Source organism: Phascolarctos cinereus, unplaced genomic scaffold (assembly GCF_003287225.1).
Source record: "Phascolarctos cinereus isolate Bilbo 61053 unplaced genomic scaffold, phaCin_HiC Scaffold_5;HRSCAF=322, whole genome shotgun sequence".
Lineage (NCBI taxonomy): Eukaryota > Metazoa > Chordata > Mammalia > Diprotodontia > Phascolarctidae > Phascolarctos > Phascolarctos cinereus.
The window spans coordinates 201473543-201491520 of record NW_027555958.1 but is presented as its reverse complement, the minus strand read 5'-3'; positions in this window follow the sequence as shown (position 1 = coordinate 201491520).

Below are 17978 nucleotides of genomic sequence, written 5' to 3'. Positions count from 1 at the left end.
CCAACTGAAGAAGGAAGTACAAAAGTAACAGAAGAGTATACTGAAGGAAACAAGTTCCTAAAAACACAATTGGCCAGTTGAAGAAGGAAGTACAAAAACTAACAGAAGAAAACAATCTGTTAAAAACCAGAATTGGACAAATGGAAACTAATGTCTCTATGAGAGAGCAAGAATCAGTCGGACAGAGACAAAAAACGAAAAAATAGATGAAAAGGTAAAATACCTCATCAGTAAAAAAAACTGACCTAGAAAATCTAACTTGCCCTATAGGCAGTAGGAGGGAAAAGGGGAAAGAAAAGTGAGGGGGGAAAGAAAAGGGAAGGGGGAAAGCAAAGGGGGGGGAAAGAAGGGAGGGAAAAGCAGTAAGACTAAAGGGGAAGAAAAGGGAAAGGGACAATAAAAGGGGGAAGGGACTAAAGGAGGAGGTGGTCAAAAGCAAAACACTAGTGAAGGGGGGAAAGGAAAAAGGAGAAAGAAAAGCATAAATAGGGGGGAAAGGATGGAGAAAAATACACAGATAGTAATCTTAACTGTGAATGTGAATGAGATGAACTCTCCCATAAAATGGAAACGGATTGCAGAATGGATTAAAAACCATAATCCTACAATATGTTGTTTACAGGAAACACATTTGAAAAAGAGTGACACATACAGGGTAAAGGTAAAAGGCTGGAGCAGAATATATTATGCTTCAGCTGAAGAAAAAAGCAGGGGTAGCAATCCTGATCTCAGACAAAGCAAAAGCAAAAATAGATCTAATCAAAAGAGATAAGGAAGGAAACTACATCCTGCTAAAAGGCACCATAGACAATGAAGTAATATCATTACTAAAATATATGCACCAAATGGTATAGCATCCAAATTCTTACAGGAGAAGTTCAGGGAGTTACAGGAAGAAATAGACAGCAAAACTATACTAGTGGGGGACCTGAACCTCCCCTCAGCACTAGATAAGTCTAACCACAAAATAAACAAGAAAGAAGTTAAGGAGGTGAATAGAACATTAGAAAAGTTAGGTATGATAGACCTCTGGAGAAAACTGAATGGGGATAGAAAGGAATATACTTTTTTCTGCAGTACATGGCACATACACAAAAATTGACCATGTACTAGGGCATAAAAACCTCACAATCCAATGCAGAAAGGCAGAAATATTAAATGCATCCTTTTCAGATCATGATGCAATAAAAATTATATGTAATAAAGGGCCATGGAAAGATAGACTAAAAAATAATTGGAAACTAAATAATCTAATCCTAAAAAATGATTGGGTCAAACAACAAATCATAGAAACAATCAATAATTTCATTCAAGAGAATGACAATAATGAGACAACATACCAAAACCTATGGGATGCAGCGAAAGCAGTTCTTAGGGGAAGTTTTATATCTCTAAATGCTTACATAAATAAAATAGAAAAAGAGGAGATTAATGAATTGGGCATACAACTAAAAAAACTAGAAAAAGAACAAATTAAAAATCCTCAACTAAACACCAAATTAGAAATATTGAAAACCAAAGGAAAAATTAAAAAATTGAAATTAAGAAAACTATTGAACTAATAAATAAAACTAAGAGCTGGTTTTATGAAAAAAACAATAAAATAGATAAGCCTTTGGTTAATTTAATTAAAAAAAAGAAAGAAGAAAACCAAATTACTAGTATCAAGAATGAAAAGGGGGAAGCTACCACCAAGGAAGAGGAAATTAAAACAATAATTAGGAATTATTTTGCCCAACTATATGCCAACAAATTTGACAATCTTAGTGAAATGGATACATATTTACAAAAATATAAATTGCCCAGATTAACCGAAGAGGAAGTAAAATACTTAAATAACCCCATCTCAGAAAAAGAAATTGAACAAGCCATTGATGAGCTCTTTAGGAAAAAATCTCCAGGGCCAGATGGATTTACATGAATTCTATCAAACATTTAAAGAACAATTAATTCCAATACTATATAGAGTATTTGGGAAAATAGGTGAAGAAGGAGTCTTACCAAATTCTTTTTATGATACAAATATGGTGTTGATACCTAAACCAGGAAGAGTCAAAATAGAGAAAGAAAATTATAGACCAATTTCTCTAATGAATATAGATGCAAAAATTTTAAACAAAATACTAGCAAGTAGATTGCAGCAACTTATCACAAGAATAATACACTATGACCAGGTAGGATTTATACCAGGAATGCAGGGTTGGTTCAATATTAGGAAAACTATCAGCATCATTGAGCATATCAACACAAAACCAACAGAAACCACATGATCATCTCAATAGATGCAGAAAAAGCTTTTGATAAAATACAACACCCATTCCTATTAAAAACACTAGAAAGCATAGGTATAAATGGAGTCTTCCATATATCTAAAACCTTCAGCAAGCATTATATGTAATGGGGACAGGCTAGAAGCATTTCCAATAAGATCGGGGTGAAACAAGGATGTCCATTATCACCACTGTTATTCAATATTGTACTGGAAACCTTAGCTTTAGCAATAAGAGAAGAAAAAGAAATTGAAGGCATTAGAATAGGCAAAGAAGAAACAAAGCTATCACTCTTTGCAGATGACATGATGATATACTTAGAGAATCCTAGAGAATCAAGTAAAAAACTACTTGAAATAATAAACAACTTTAGCAAAGTTGCAGGCTATAAAAAAACCCACATAAATCATCAGCATTTCTATATATTACCAACAAAGCCCAACAGCAAGAGATAGAAAGAGAAATCCCATTTAAACTTACTGTAGACATTATAAAATATTTAGGAGTCTACCTCCGAAACAAACCCAGGAACTCTATGAACACAATTACAAAACACTTTTCACACAAATAAAATCAGATCTAAATAATTGGAAAAACATCAGTTGCTCATGGGTAGGCCGAGCTAATATAATAAAAATGACAATCCTACCTAAGCTAATTTACTTATTCAGTGCCATACCAATCAAACTACCAAAAATTATTTTATAGAGTTAGAAAAAATAATAACAAGATTCATTTGGAAAAACAAAAGGTCCAGAATATCAAAGGAACTAATGAAAAGAAATGCAGGGAAGGTGGCCTAGCAATTCCAGATCTTAAATTGTATTATAAAGCAGCAATCATCAAAACTGCTTGGTACTGGCTAAGAAATAGGGAGGTGGATCAGTGGAATAGGTTAAATATGCAAGACACAGTAGTCAATGACTATAGTAATCTATTATTTGATAAACCCAAAGACCCCAGCTTCTGGGATAAGAACCCACTCTTTGAAAAAAACTGCTGGGAAAACTGGAAAAGAGTATGGCAGAAACTAGGCATAGACCCAAATCTCACACCATATACCAAAATAAAGTCAAAATGGGTTCATGACTTAGATATAAAGGCTGATACCATAAGTAAACTGGGAGAACAAGGAATAGTTTACCTATCAGATCTATGGAGAACAGAAGAATTCATGACCAAACAGGAGATAGAGAACATTATGAAAAGCAAAATGGATAATTTTGATTACATTAAATTGAAAAGTTTTTGCACAAACAAAGCCAATGCAACTAAGATTAGAAGGAAGGTAGAAAATTGGGAAAGAATTTTTACAACCAGTCTCTCTGATAAAGGCCTCATTTCTAAAATATATAGAGAATTAAGACAAATTTATAAGAACACAAGCCATTCCCCAATTGATAAATGGTCAAAGGATATGAACAGACAGTTCTCAGATGAAGAAATTAAAGCCATCTATAGTCATATGAAAAAATGCTCTAAATCGTTATTGATTAGAGAAATGCAAATCAAAACAACTCTGAGGTACCATCACACCTATCAGATTGGCCAACATGACAAAACAGGAAAATGATAAATGTTGGAGAAGATGTGGGAAAATTGGAACACTAATACATTGTTGGTGGAGTTGTGAAATGATCCAACCATTTTGGAGAACAATTTGGAACTATGCCCAAAGGGCTACAAAAATGTGCATACCCTTTGATCCAGCAATAGCACTTCTAGGGCTATATCCCAAAGAGATCAAACAAATGGGAAAAGGACCCACATGTACAAAAATATTCATAGCAGCTCTTTTTGTGGTGGCAAAGAATTGGAAATTGAGAGGATGCCCATCAATTGGGGAATGGCTGAGCAAGTTGTGGTATATGAATGTAATGAAATACTATTGTGCTATAAGAAATGATGAACAGGCTGACTTCAGAAAAACCTGGAAAGACTTATATGGTCTGATGGTGAGTGACGTGAGCAGAACCAAGAGGACTTTGTACACAATAACAGCCATGTTATACAATGACTAAGATTCTTGAACTGAACGCTTTTCAGCATTACGAGGATGTAAGACATCTCCGGAGGCCAGGGGATGGAAAATACTGTACACATCCAAAGAAAGAACTATGGAAGTCAAATTGCTATCACTTATCTTTACCTTCTGTTGAGTTTTGTTTCATCTTTCTGATGGTTCCTCCTATTGGTTTTAATTTTTACTTACAACCTCACTAATGCGAAAATATGTTCAATTGGTATGTAAATATAAAGCCTATAACAGATTGTGTGCCGTCTTGGGGAGGGTCGGGGGGGGAAAGGGGGAGAAAATTTTCAACTCAAAAGCATATGGAAGTGATTGTTGATAAATCAAAATAAATTAATAAAATTTTTTCTAAAAAGTTATTTTCAGGGAAGCAAGGTGGCATAGTGAATAGAGCACTGACCCTGAAGTCAGGAGGACCTGAGTTCAAATTCAACCTCAGACACTTTATACTCACTAGCTATGTGACCCTAGGCAAGTCACTTAACACCAATTGTCTCACCAAACAAATAAAAAAGAAGTCATTTTCTTCAGATTTTTGTGCCTCTTTGACCAAATTGTTGATTCTCTTTTCATAGTATTCTTGGAAAGTTAACATTTCCTTTCCCAATTTTTCTTCTACTGTTCTCATTTGTTTTAAAATCTTTTTTTCCTTTTTGTAAAGAATTTAACTTGAAAATTCAATGATATAAGAATTATTATAGAAGTCACAAAACATTAAAGTTCACAATCCACACAAAATCCTTACATTAAAATCAATTTACCTAGAAAACAGATGTCACCATAAAAAATCTGACAGAACTTCAGCAAAATGGCTAAATAGGAGGAAATAGTAGAGCCAGCTCTTTTCCAACAATGATCAAGGAAGAGCACTAGAGCTTACAATATTGGAGAATTTCAAGGAGAAAACTTAGGGGGTCACTTTTCTAAGCCAAATCAGAACAAAGAGACCACCAGAGATCTACAGGCATTGGAGAGAAAATCCAGCCAGGAAAGCAATGCACAGAGCTTTAAAGCACAGGAACCGAGCTGAGAGCTACCACTATGTACTGGCAGGAAACAGAAAGAAGAACAAATTGGCAGCTATGATCTTGGAACAAGGGCTTAGATTCAGTGCAGACTGAAGCAGGGATAAAAGGGAAAACATGGTTACCAGGATCAAAAATTAAAAAGGAGAAATGACAACAAATAAAGAAATAATAAAGGAGAGAACTAGAAATTATTTTATCTAACCATATGACAATGAAACTATCAATTTAAACATAGTAGTTGAATATTTACAAAAATATTAAATTCCCAGATTAGAAGAAAAACATATAGAGAATTTAAATTGCCCAATTTTGGAAAAATAATGGGAAAGAAAAAAAACTTAGGAAGAACAAGATGAATATACAATAGAATTCTATCAAACTTAAACAATATTATTATTGTTATTGTTATTATATACACATGCATACAATTGGACTTCCTTTCAAATCCCTTCTATCATTTAAATTAAACATGGCCTTAAAATCAGAGAAAACTACTGTAGATAAACAATCTTATGAATATTGAGTCAAAAATTTTAAGTAAAATATGTGTAAAGAAGTTACAGCAATATATCAAAAATTATGACTAGGTCAGTTTTACAGGAAAATTATAGCTAATAGGCCATATAGGCCCAGTTGGCCATAGGCCAACAAATAATGGAGGATAATATCAATATACTTTTGGATACATCTTTCTGTTTAAAACATTTTTTTTTAATCTTAGGAATAAAGGGACCTTCACTTAATATGACAAGAAGTAAAATGGCAAAAAGCTAAAAGTCAGAATTACATATAATGTTGATAATCCAGATGTCTTTCTGATAAGATCAAGGTGGATGCAAAGATATTCTTTATGATGATTATTATTTTATATAGTACCAAACATGCTACCTTTAGCAATAGGGAAAAAATAATAAATCAAGTGAATAAATGTAGGTAAATACAAACTAAAATTATTGATTGTAAAGAGAGCAAGGATTACTTAGAGAACCCTAGAGAGTCAAACGAAATTAATTAAAATAATAAATTCATTAAGTAATAGGATGTAAAATTTGCTGATATAAATCATTAGTATGTCTGTATATTCCCAACAAAACCTAGCAGAAAGAATCAAGAGAAATTTAAATTAAAATAACTACAGTATATATAAAATACTTGGCATTCTACCTACCACAAGCACATATAGGAAGTATATGAAATATTTATAAATATGACTTATGGAAATAAGTACAAACATAAGCTATTTTTATTAGATTGCCAATATCAAAAATGACAGTATTACATAAAATACTTGCTTATTATTTGTCATACCAATCAAACTACCAGAGGATTATTTTGTTGAACTTGAAACAATAATAGAATGCATAAGTAGTAATAAGATGTCTGAATCTCAAGGTCAATAATAGGGAAGAAAGTAACTAACAGTACCATACCTCAAATTATATTAAAAAGCAGCAATCATAGAAATTATTTGGTACCTATAAAAAAAAGGGAAAGTTTGATCATTGTAACAGAGTAGATACACAAAATTTAGATATAAAAAAAACAAGATATGCTTACATTTGATAAACAAAAAGACTTTAGTTGTTCAGGTAAAAATTTAGTATGGAACTAAAAGTGAAAACTGATTTTAATTCTATTTTTAAGATTTAAGCAGGTTCCAGGAGCCAAGATGGCAAAGTAAGCAGTAGGTTGCTCTCACCCTCCCTCGCTGACCTTGAAGGACCCAGAAAATACCACCCCAGGAGGAATTCTGGAACAATGGAGCCAGCAGAGAGAAGGGGTGCAGCAGTCTTTTGACTTGTGAGGCTGGGGGGATTGACAGGAGGGGTCTCTCTCACTGTGGCCGAAGGACACCAGTACAGGAAGGGACATTTCCCAAGTAAGCCCCACATCAGTGGATGAGTAGGAGATCCTGAGGTCCAGGGTGGTGGAACAGGTAAGCACCAACAACAGAGGCCCCCCACCCAAGGCCTTGACATAGCCAGGGGAACCAGTAGACAACAGAAAGAACCACCACTTACACTGGTGGACGGGTATCTACCAGCATCTGAGCCTACCCATGCTCTAACACAGAACTGTGCCCAGTGGTCAGACCATACCCATCCCATGCCCCACCCCATGAGCTTCATTGTAAAACCAGGGAAAGGCAGAAGAAACCCACCTGGCCTCTGCACCCAGCAGCCATCATCACCAGCTCTAGCTCAGCACCAGGTATGCTACCAGGCCCCAACAGCCTCCAGCTGTCAGCACCTGAGGCCCCAGCATACAAAGCCAGTATCCAGGCCTCTAGCCCCTAGCACAAGAACCCTTGGACAGTGCCTCCTGTGCTCCAGAAGCAGAGGTCACCTTTAAAAGGTAGGAAAAAGGCAAAAACCACGAGCAAAAAACAAAACAAAACAAACAAACAAACAAAAAAAAAACAAAGACCATGGATTCTTACCACAGGTACAGGGAAGATCAAGACACAAATTCAGAAGAGGACAGCATTGTCAATATATCCACAGCCAAAATTTCAAATGGGAATATTAACTGGTCTCAAGCCCAAAAAGTCTTCTTGGAGGAGTTCAAGAAGGATTTTGAAAGTCAAATAAGAGAGTTAGAAGAAAAATTGAACAATTCCTTTAATAATACAATTGACAAAATGGAAAAGAGAAATACATTGAAGAAAAGAACTCCTTAAAAAGCAGAATTGGCCCAACGGAAAAGGAGGTACAAAAGTTAACTGAGGAAAGCAATTAATTAAAAATTAGAATTCGGCAAGTGGAAGCTAATGACTCTATAAGACATCAAACAAAATCAAACAATGAAAAAATGGAAGAAAACATAAAATACCTCACTGGAAAAACAACTGACCTGGGAAATTAGATCCAGAAAAGATTATTTAAGAATTATTGGTCTACCTGCAAGCCATGATAAAAAATCAATGAGCTTGGACAGTATCTTTCAAGAAGTCATCAAGGTGGGGTAGTTAGATTGTACAGTGGATAGAGCACCAGCCCTGGAGTCAGGAGGACCTGGGTTCCAGTCCGGCCTTAGACAGATAACACTCACTAGCTGTGTGACTCTGGGCAAGTCACTTAACCCCAATTGCCTCACCAAAAGTCACCTAAAAAGAATCCACTAAAAAAGAAAAAAAGAAAAAAATTACCAAGGAAAACTGTCCTGAGGCCCTAGAACCAGAGGGTAAAATAGTCATTGAAAGAATCCACCTATGACCTCCTGAAAGACATTTCAAATTGAAAATGCCAAGGAATACTGTAGCCAAATTACAGAATTATCATGTCAAGGAGAAAAATACTACAAGCAGACCAAAAGAAACATTTCAAATGTCATGGAACCATAGTCAGGATTACATAGGACCTTGCAGTTTAGACATTAAAAGATCAGAGGGCTTAGAATATGATACTCCATAAAGCAAAGGAGCTTGGATAACAGCCAAGGAACAACCACCCAGAAAAATTGAGCATAATCTTTCAGGGAAGTAGATGGCCATTCAATAAAATAGGGGATTTCAGAGTTCCTGTTGAAAAGACCAGAGCTCAAAGGAAAATTCAGTCTTCAAATACAAGACTCAAGAGAGGCATATAAAGGTAAACAGAAGGCAAAACAAAACAAAACACTTTTTTCAAAAAGGACAAACTGTTTACATCCCTACATAGAAAGATGATACTTGTAAGTCTTGATAACCACATCTTTATTACTACATTTAGAATGGGGTATGCATAGACAGAGGGTGTGGGCATATTTTGACTTAGATGTGATGATTAAAAAAAAAGGATTGTAACTGGAGAAGAAGAAAGGAGAAGGCAGAAGAGGGTAAATTACATATCATGAAGAAGCACAAAGAACTACTACAATAGAGAAAAAGAAAGGAGGGAGATGGCATTGTTTGAATCTTAATCTCATCAGATTTGGCTCAAGGAGGGAATAACATATTCAGGTATAGAAATCTAACTTGCTCTATAGGCAACAGGAGAGGGAAGGGAAAAGAAAACAGAATGGTTAGAAGGGGGGAAGAAGTAGTAAAGTAAAAGGAAAAGAAAAGAGAAGGGGCTTATAGAAGGAAGGGAAAGTTGAAGGAGGTGGTGGTCAAAAGAAAAACTCCATTGAGGAGGGAAAGGGAGAAAGAAGAAATAAAAGCATAAATGGGGGGGAGTGAATAGAATGGAGAAAAAGATGCAAATAATAATCATAACTGAATGTGAATGGGATGAACTCTCTCATAAAATGGAAGGAGATAGCAGAATGGATTGAAAACCATAATCTTACAAATATATTGTTTACCAGAAACACATTTGAAACAAAGGGATACACACAGAGTAAAGGTAAAAGGCTGGAGTAGAATATATTATGCTTCAGCTGAAGTAAAGAGAGAGAGAGAGAGAGAGAGAGAGAGAGAGAGAGAGAGAGAGAGAGAGAGAGAGGTCACGATCCTGATCTCAGAGAAAGGAAAAGCTAAAATAGATCTTTTTAAAACAGATAAGGAAGGAAACTACATCCTGCTAAAAGGTACCATAGACAATGAAGTAATATTGTTACTAAACATATATGCACCAAGTGGTATAGCATTCAGATTCTTAGAGGAGATGTTAAAGGAGTTACAGGAAGAAAGATAAAGCAAAACTATACTAGTGGGAGACTTAAACCACCTCTCTGAACTACATAAATCTAATCACAAAATAAACAAGAAAGAAGTTAAGGAGGTGAATAGAATTTTAGAAAAGTTAGATATGGGAGATGTCTGGAGAAAACTGAATGGGGATAGAAAGAAATATACCTTTTTCTCAGTTGTATATAGCACCTGCACAAAAATTGACCATGTAATAGGGCATAAAAAACCTAACAATACAATGCAAAAAGGCAGAAATATTAAATGCATCCTTGTCAGATCATGATGCAATAAAAAATTACATGTAATAAAAGGTGATAGAAAGATAGACTAAAACTAATTGGAAACTAAATTATCTAATCCTGTTTGAATGAGTGAGTCAGGCAACAAATTATAGAAAAAAGCAATAACTTCAACTAAAAGAATGACAATAACAAAACAACATACAAAATCTTACAGTATGTAGTGAAAGTGGTTCTTAGGAGAAGTTTTATATCTCCAAATACTTACATGAATAAAATAAAGAAAGAGGAGATGAATGAATTGAGTATGCAACTAAAAAAGCTAGAAAAAGAACAAATTAAAAATCCTCAATTAAATACCAAATTAGAAATACTAAAAATCAAAGGAGAGATTAACAAAATTGAAATCAAGAAAACTATTGAGCTAATAAATAAAACTAAGAGCTGATTTTATGAGAATAAAACAACAAAATAGATAAAACTTTGGTTAATTTGATTAAAAATAGAAAGAAGAAAACCAAATTACTGGTATCAAAAATTAAAAGGGTGAATTCATCACCAATGAAGAGGAAATTTAAACAATAATTAGGAATTTTTTCCCAATTGTATGCCAATAAATTTGACAATCTCAGTGAAATGATATATTATATATATATATATACAAATATATCTTATATATAAAATTATTATTATAATACATAATTATTATTCTATAATTATATTATTATACAATTATTATAAATATTATATAATTAACACACACACATATATATAATATATATATATATATATTAATTGCCAAGATTAACAAAGAGAAAATAAAATACTTAAATAATCTCATTTCAGAAAAAAAAATTAAACAAGCAATCAATGAATTCCCTAGGAAAAAAATCTCCAGGGCCAAATGGATTTACAAGTGAATTTTATCAAACATTTAAAGAACAATTAATTTCAATACTATATAGACTACATGGGAACTTGGATGAAAAAGGAGTTCTACCAAATTCCTTTTATGAAACAAATATGGTACTGATACCTAAACTGAGAAGGGCCAAGAGAAAGAAAATTATAATCCAATTTCCCTTCCTAATGTAGATGCAAAAATTTTAAATAAAATATTAGCAAAGCGGTTACAGCAAATAATCTCAAGGATATACACTATGACCAGGTAGGATTTATACTAGGAATGCAGGGATGGTTCAATATTAGGAAAACTCTTTGCATAATTGACCTTATCAACCATAAAACTAACAGAAACCATATGATTATCTCAATAGATGCAGAAAAAGCTTTTGTCAAAATACAACACCTGTTCCTATTAAAAACAATAGACAGCATAAGAATAAATGCAGTCTTCCTTAAAATAATAAGTAGCATATACCTAAAACCTTCAGCAAGCATCATATGTAATGGGGACAAATGAGAAGTGTTTCCAATAAAATAGGGGGTGAAACAAGGATGTCCATTATCACCACTGTTGTTCAATATCGTACTCTAAATGTTAGCTTTAGCAATAAAAGGAGAAAAAGAAATTGAAGATATTGGAATAGGCAAAGAAGAAATAAAGCTATCACTCTTTGCAGATGATATGATGATATACTTAGAAATTCTTGGAGAACCAAGTAAACAACTACTTGAAATAATAAACAACCTTAGCAAAGTTGCAAGGTAAAAAATAAAACCACATAAATCACTGGCATTTCTCTATATTACTAACAAAGCCCCACAGCAAGAGATAGAAAGAGAAATCCCATTTAAAGTTACTATAGACATTACAAATATTTAGGAGTCTACCTGCCCAAATAAACCCAAGAACGCAATCACAAAATAATCTTTGACACAGATAAAGTCAGATCTAAATAATTGGAAAAACATCAGTTACTCATGGGTAGGCTGAGCTAATATAATAAAAAATGACAATTCTTCCTAAATTAATCTACTTATTCAGTGCTATTGCAATCAAACTACCAAAAATTATTTCATAAAACTATACAAAATAATAACAAAATTAATCTGGAAGAACAAAAGGCCCAGAATATCATGGGAATTAATGAAAAGAAATACAAGGGAAGGTGACCTGGTCACACTAGATCTTAAATTGTATTATAAAGCAGCAATCATCAAAACTACTTGCTAGTGGCTAAGAAATAGATTGAAATATCACTGGAATAGGTCAGGTAAGCAAGACACAGTAGTCAATGACTATAGTAATCTACTGTTTGATAAACCCAAAACTCCAGCTTCTGGGATAAGAACTCACTATTTGACAAAAACTGGTGAGAAAACTGGAAGACAGTATGTCAGAAACTAGGCATAGAGCAACATCTTACACCATGTACCAAAATAAAGTCAAAATGGGTTCATGATTTGGATACAAAGGCTAATACTATAAGCAAACTGGGAGACCAAGGAATCATTTGTCTGTCAAATTTACAGAGAGCAAAAGAGTTTATGATCAAACAGGAAGTAGAGAACATTATGAAATGCAAAGTGGATAATTTCGATTACATTAAATTGAAAAGTTTTTGCACAAACAATGCTAGTGCAACCAAGATTAGGAGGGAAGCAGAAACCTGGGAAAGATTTTTTACAACCAGTGTCTAAAGGCCTCATTTCTAAAATACAGAACTGTTTCAAATTTATAAGGATACAAGTCATTCCCCAATTGATAAATGGTAAAGGATATGAACAGGAAGTTTTCAGATGAAGAATTTAAAGCTATAGTCATGTGAAAAAATGCTCTAAAGCATTATTGATTAGAGAAATGCAAATCAAAACAACTCTGAGGTACCACATCACACCTATCAGATTGGCCAACATGACAAAACAGAAAATGATAAATGTTGGAGAAGATGTGGGAAAATTGGAACACTAATGCATTGTTGGTGGAGTTGTGAACTGACCCAATCATTGTGGACAGCAATTTGGAACTACTGCCAAAGTGATATACAACTGTGCATACCCTTTGATCCAGAAATGCTACTTCTAGGACTCTATCCCAAAGAGGTCATAAAAATGGGAAAAGGACCCACAGTACAAAAATATTTATAGCAGTTCTTTTTGTGATAGCCAAAAATTGGAAATTGAGGGGATTGTAATGACTGAACAAGTTGTGGCATAGGAATGTGATGGAATACTATGGTGCTATCTATACAAAATGATGAGCAGGCAGACTTCAGAAAAACCTGGAAAGACTTGTATGGACTGATGCTGAGTGAAGTGAGCAGAATCAGGAGAACTTTGTACACATCATCATCTACATTGTGTGATGATTAACTTTTATAGACTTAGTTCTTCTGCCAGGATCTAAGACAACTCCAAAATACTCATGATGGAAAATGCTATTCACATCCAGAAAACAAACAAACAAAAAAAAACTATGGAGTCTGAATGAAGATTGAAGCATACTATTAGCTCTTTTTTGTTGTTGTTGTTTTGTTTCTTCTTTCTCATGGTTCCTCACATTGATTCTAATTCTTCTTTACAACATGATTAATGCGAAAATATGCTTAATATGAATGTTTATGCACAGTTTCTATCAGATTGCATGCTGTCTTGGGGAGGGTGGAAATTAAAACTTCACTTACAGAAGTGAATATTGAAAACTAAAAATAAATTAATTAATTAAAAAAATTAAAATTAAAAAAAAGATTTAATCAAATTGGCATGGGTTTAACATATGCCTATGCTATTTAAGTTCAAATTCTTTACTTCTGTAATTCTATCATTCACATACATTCTGTAGAATCTTACCTAAAGACCAAGTTTTTGTCTTACTAATTGCCTCCAATTAGGACTTAATTATATTGTGAATTAAATCTCTACCATTGTATTTCTTATCCTTTTAATCCATGTGTAGTGTGTTCTGGAAATAATAGTTTCTCTGGTATGAGGGCTGCTGACCCCTTTTCAGGGCTGCTTTCCATATGTGGTTTTTACTTGATTCACCCAACTCTCAGAGCATGTGCAACAGCCACAACCTGGTGAACTATTTTAGCAGATAAGCTAAATTAGGGTGAGGATAACTGAAGGGTCTTAAACCTATTGGGGACTAAGAAATAGTGGGTGTCTATCCCAAGCATATGAAAATGAGTGGATGAAAACAATTTGTTCCAATGGCCATGAAGGCACCTGAAGCAGACAGCTCTTGAGAGTACTCAACAGGTATCATATCCAAATAGCAGCCCTGAGTTAAATAATACTGGCAAATGATGGTCAGCTTACTGAAACTGGAATTGAATGCATGTTTTTTATAGAGTAGCTGCAGTGATGAGAAGCATGGTGAAGTTGACATAGGTTTTGCAATCAAAACTAATCTAATCAATAACCTTGTATGCCTACCAAAAGGAGTGAACAAAAGACTCATGACAATGTGATTGTCCCTTGCAGGAAAGTACCATGCCACCATCATGTGTGCATATGATCCCACACAGATGAATCCTGATGAAGTCAAAGAAAAATTTTATGAAGACCTGGAAATGCTCCTCATCAATTTGCCAAAAGAGGACAAGTTTATAACTCTGGGTGACTTTAATGCCAGAGTAGGCACAGACTATCAGGCTTGGTTATTTGTAGGCCAAAGGTGCATCTCAACTAACCAGTATTGATGGAGCCATATTAATTACTGATAAGGACATGATCCTGGAGAGATAGGCTGAACTGTTCCATAGTGTTCTCAACAGACCATCATCAATCAATGTTGAAGCCATTGACTGCATACCTCAGGGTTGAAGTCAATCCCTCTCTAGCTGAACTTACAATTAAAGATGTTTTGAATGCCATTAGTTTCTCTCTTGTGGCAAAGCACCTGGTGCTGATTCTATTCCAGTTGAGATTTTCAAGGCATCTAAAAGTTGACTGAAATCTTCTGGTTTATCTGGCAAGAGAAAGTTATCCCCCAGGAATTCAAGGATGCCTACATTGTCTACTTCTACGAAGGAAAAGGAAATAGGTTGTCCTTTAATAATCATGGGTCTCTGAGTTTGGGTGTAGGGCAGGAGGGTTCTCTCTCTTAGTCATTACTGGCAAAATTCTTGCCAGAGTCCTTCTTAATAGGTTGATCCTTCACTTGGAAGATCTACCTGAGAGCCACTGTAGCTTCAGGAGGAGCAAAGGAACAGTTGATATGGGGTTTGTAGCCCAACAACTCCAGGAGAAATGCCAGGAGCAGAATAGATGCCTATACAAAACATTTGTCAATCTAATACTGTCAGTCATGAGGGCTTGTGAAAAACTATGACAAAATTTGGCTGCCTGGAGAAGTCAGTATTATACGTCAGTTTCATAACAGCATGCTTGCGTGGATTCTAGATAATGAGCAATGCTCTCAGGCTTCCCTAGTCAGCAAAAGAGTGAAGCAAGGCTATACTTCCAATGCTTTTTTAGCATGATGTTTTCAGCAATGTTGTGGGTAAAGAAGAGGTATTAGGCTGCATACTAAATTGAAGGTCTAGGGAGTGGTTGTGCTGACTTCATTGCTGTATGCCCATGAAACCTAGACCTTCTACCAATATCATACCAGGAAACTGAACCATTTCTCATTTGAATTATCTTTGGAATATTCTGAAGATTACCTGGTAAGATAAGGTACTGGACACTGCCAAACATATGTTTACCTAAAAGATTATTTTATGTAGAAATAGCACAAGGCCATTGCTCACATGCAGGTCAGAAGAAACTGTACAAGGACACTCTCAGGGTCTCTCTGAGAAATTTTAGCATCAATTGCAAGACATGGAAGATGGTTGCACATATGTTCTCATACTGACACTTAAACAAAGTGACATTCTGATCAAAAATATTTCATTTTTACCCCTTTTATTGTTTAATCACAAATGTTGCTTCCACTTTGGAGTTTTTCAGCCTGTTAACTTTTCTTGGTTTGCTACTGTTTTTGTTAACTGTGTTTCTCTGTTGAAGACTTTGTATCTCTGGCTTTCTCAATGGGAATGCTTGGAAGTCATTGATACTATTAAAAATATATTTTACCCCTTAGGTTTATGCTCAATTTTTGCACTTTATTCATGAGTAAGAGAATTTTTCTATACCTTAAATGAGTAGTCCTGTATGAATCTTACTTAGATCTAGGCATGTCCTCTGTCTCCTCCTAGCCCCATGCATTCTTTCTGCCTTCTCAACTAATGTTTGTTATTGCCAGGTATTCACATTTCAAGGTGTATTATGCTGAGCATTTCTCTTATATGATGATGTTTGAAATTACATATTCAATCTGTATTTTGGTTTCATTTTCTGAGTAATACTATTTTATACCTATAAATATATTATCCAGTGTTTTGATTATAATGTTCTTTAGTTAAAAACACTGTAAATCATCTCTTTATCTCATGTTCTGATGTGAGTCATTTTTGATAATAGATTTTTCATAAGCTCTTCTCATATTTTTATGTTTTCAATATTACTATTTTTGCTTGTGTCATGTTATTTCTTTTACTCAGTTTCCTCCATTCATTTTGTTCAGGGTGTCCACTACTTGATGAGGTTTTACAGCTTTTATTCCAGTTTTTAATTTTTTTTGAGCTGCTCATCAAGAACTCTGATTTAAATGCTTATTTCTTCCTTTGGCTCTGTTGATTAGGGATTTTTGTTTTTTATGTTGGAGGTGTATTTAAAAAAAAGATTCTCCTTTCCCTAGATCCTGGAGACTCAATTAGAGATCTATAAATTTTAAAAAGTTTATACATTGTCTATCTATCTATCTATCTATCTATCTATCTATCTATCTATCTATCTATATTCTAGACATAGATAGATATAGATAAATAGATAGATAAAACTTTATAAGATAGGAGACTGACCAATAAGTCTAGCCCTTATAAGCCTGAATATAGTCCATCAGCCATTCCCCAGATGGAAGAAGCTGGTTAGTCTGCTCCAAGGATGTTCAAAAGGATATATGTGGATTTGCTTTGGAGAGACTTTGGAACATGCATAGATACTGTGTAACTAGTTCTGGTCACTAACCAGGTGGCTACTAGAAGCCTCTTGGGTTGCAGTTGCTAAATTAGAATGACATATGCATTCCTAAGGCTTAGGCCTTTTGGTTTTGTTCTCTTTTTATTGTTGTTGTTGTTTTGGCCTCCTCACATTGGTTGTACATGAATGAAGTGGACAGCAAATACTTCATGAATTTCGAAAGATCAGGATACTGAGCTATCCAGATGTCTGTGATTCTAGGAATCTGGAAATCAAAGAACTAAGTTCATGATAATGAATTTTGCCACCTGCCCAGGAATAGCTGAGATGAAGACTCATCCAACAACAATACTCCAACTGAATGTCAACTGGGCAGAAATCCCTTGCAGAAAAGATTGTCTACATCCATCTCTCCATAGAATGAGGTAGGCTAGAGGGGAGTGCCCCATTTTTTTTTTGTTGCTGGAAGGATATTTGTACTTTTGTTCTTTCTATATATTTGCAATAAACATCTCAACTTTTGCTAAGATTAAATGATGTTGAGGTCAAATGAAGCTTGTGGCTGAGTGCATGGGAGTACATTAAGGAAGGCAGACCACAACAGAATGAGTCAAGCTCAAGGAAACCCCAAGAACCTTGAAGGGGAGATGCCACAATCTAACTCTTTGATAAAATTCAAAGTGGATATAAAAGCTGTTTTCAAGTATTTGGAAAGTTATCACCTGTAAGACAGATTAGAGGTGTTCCGCTTGGTCCCATAAGGAAGAACTAGCAGCAGAGGGTAAAAGTTGCAAAGAAGATTTAGCCTTGATGTAAGGATTTTTTTTAAATAATTTCAAATGGTACCAATTACTTCAGAAAGTT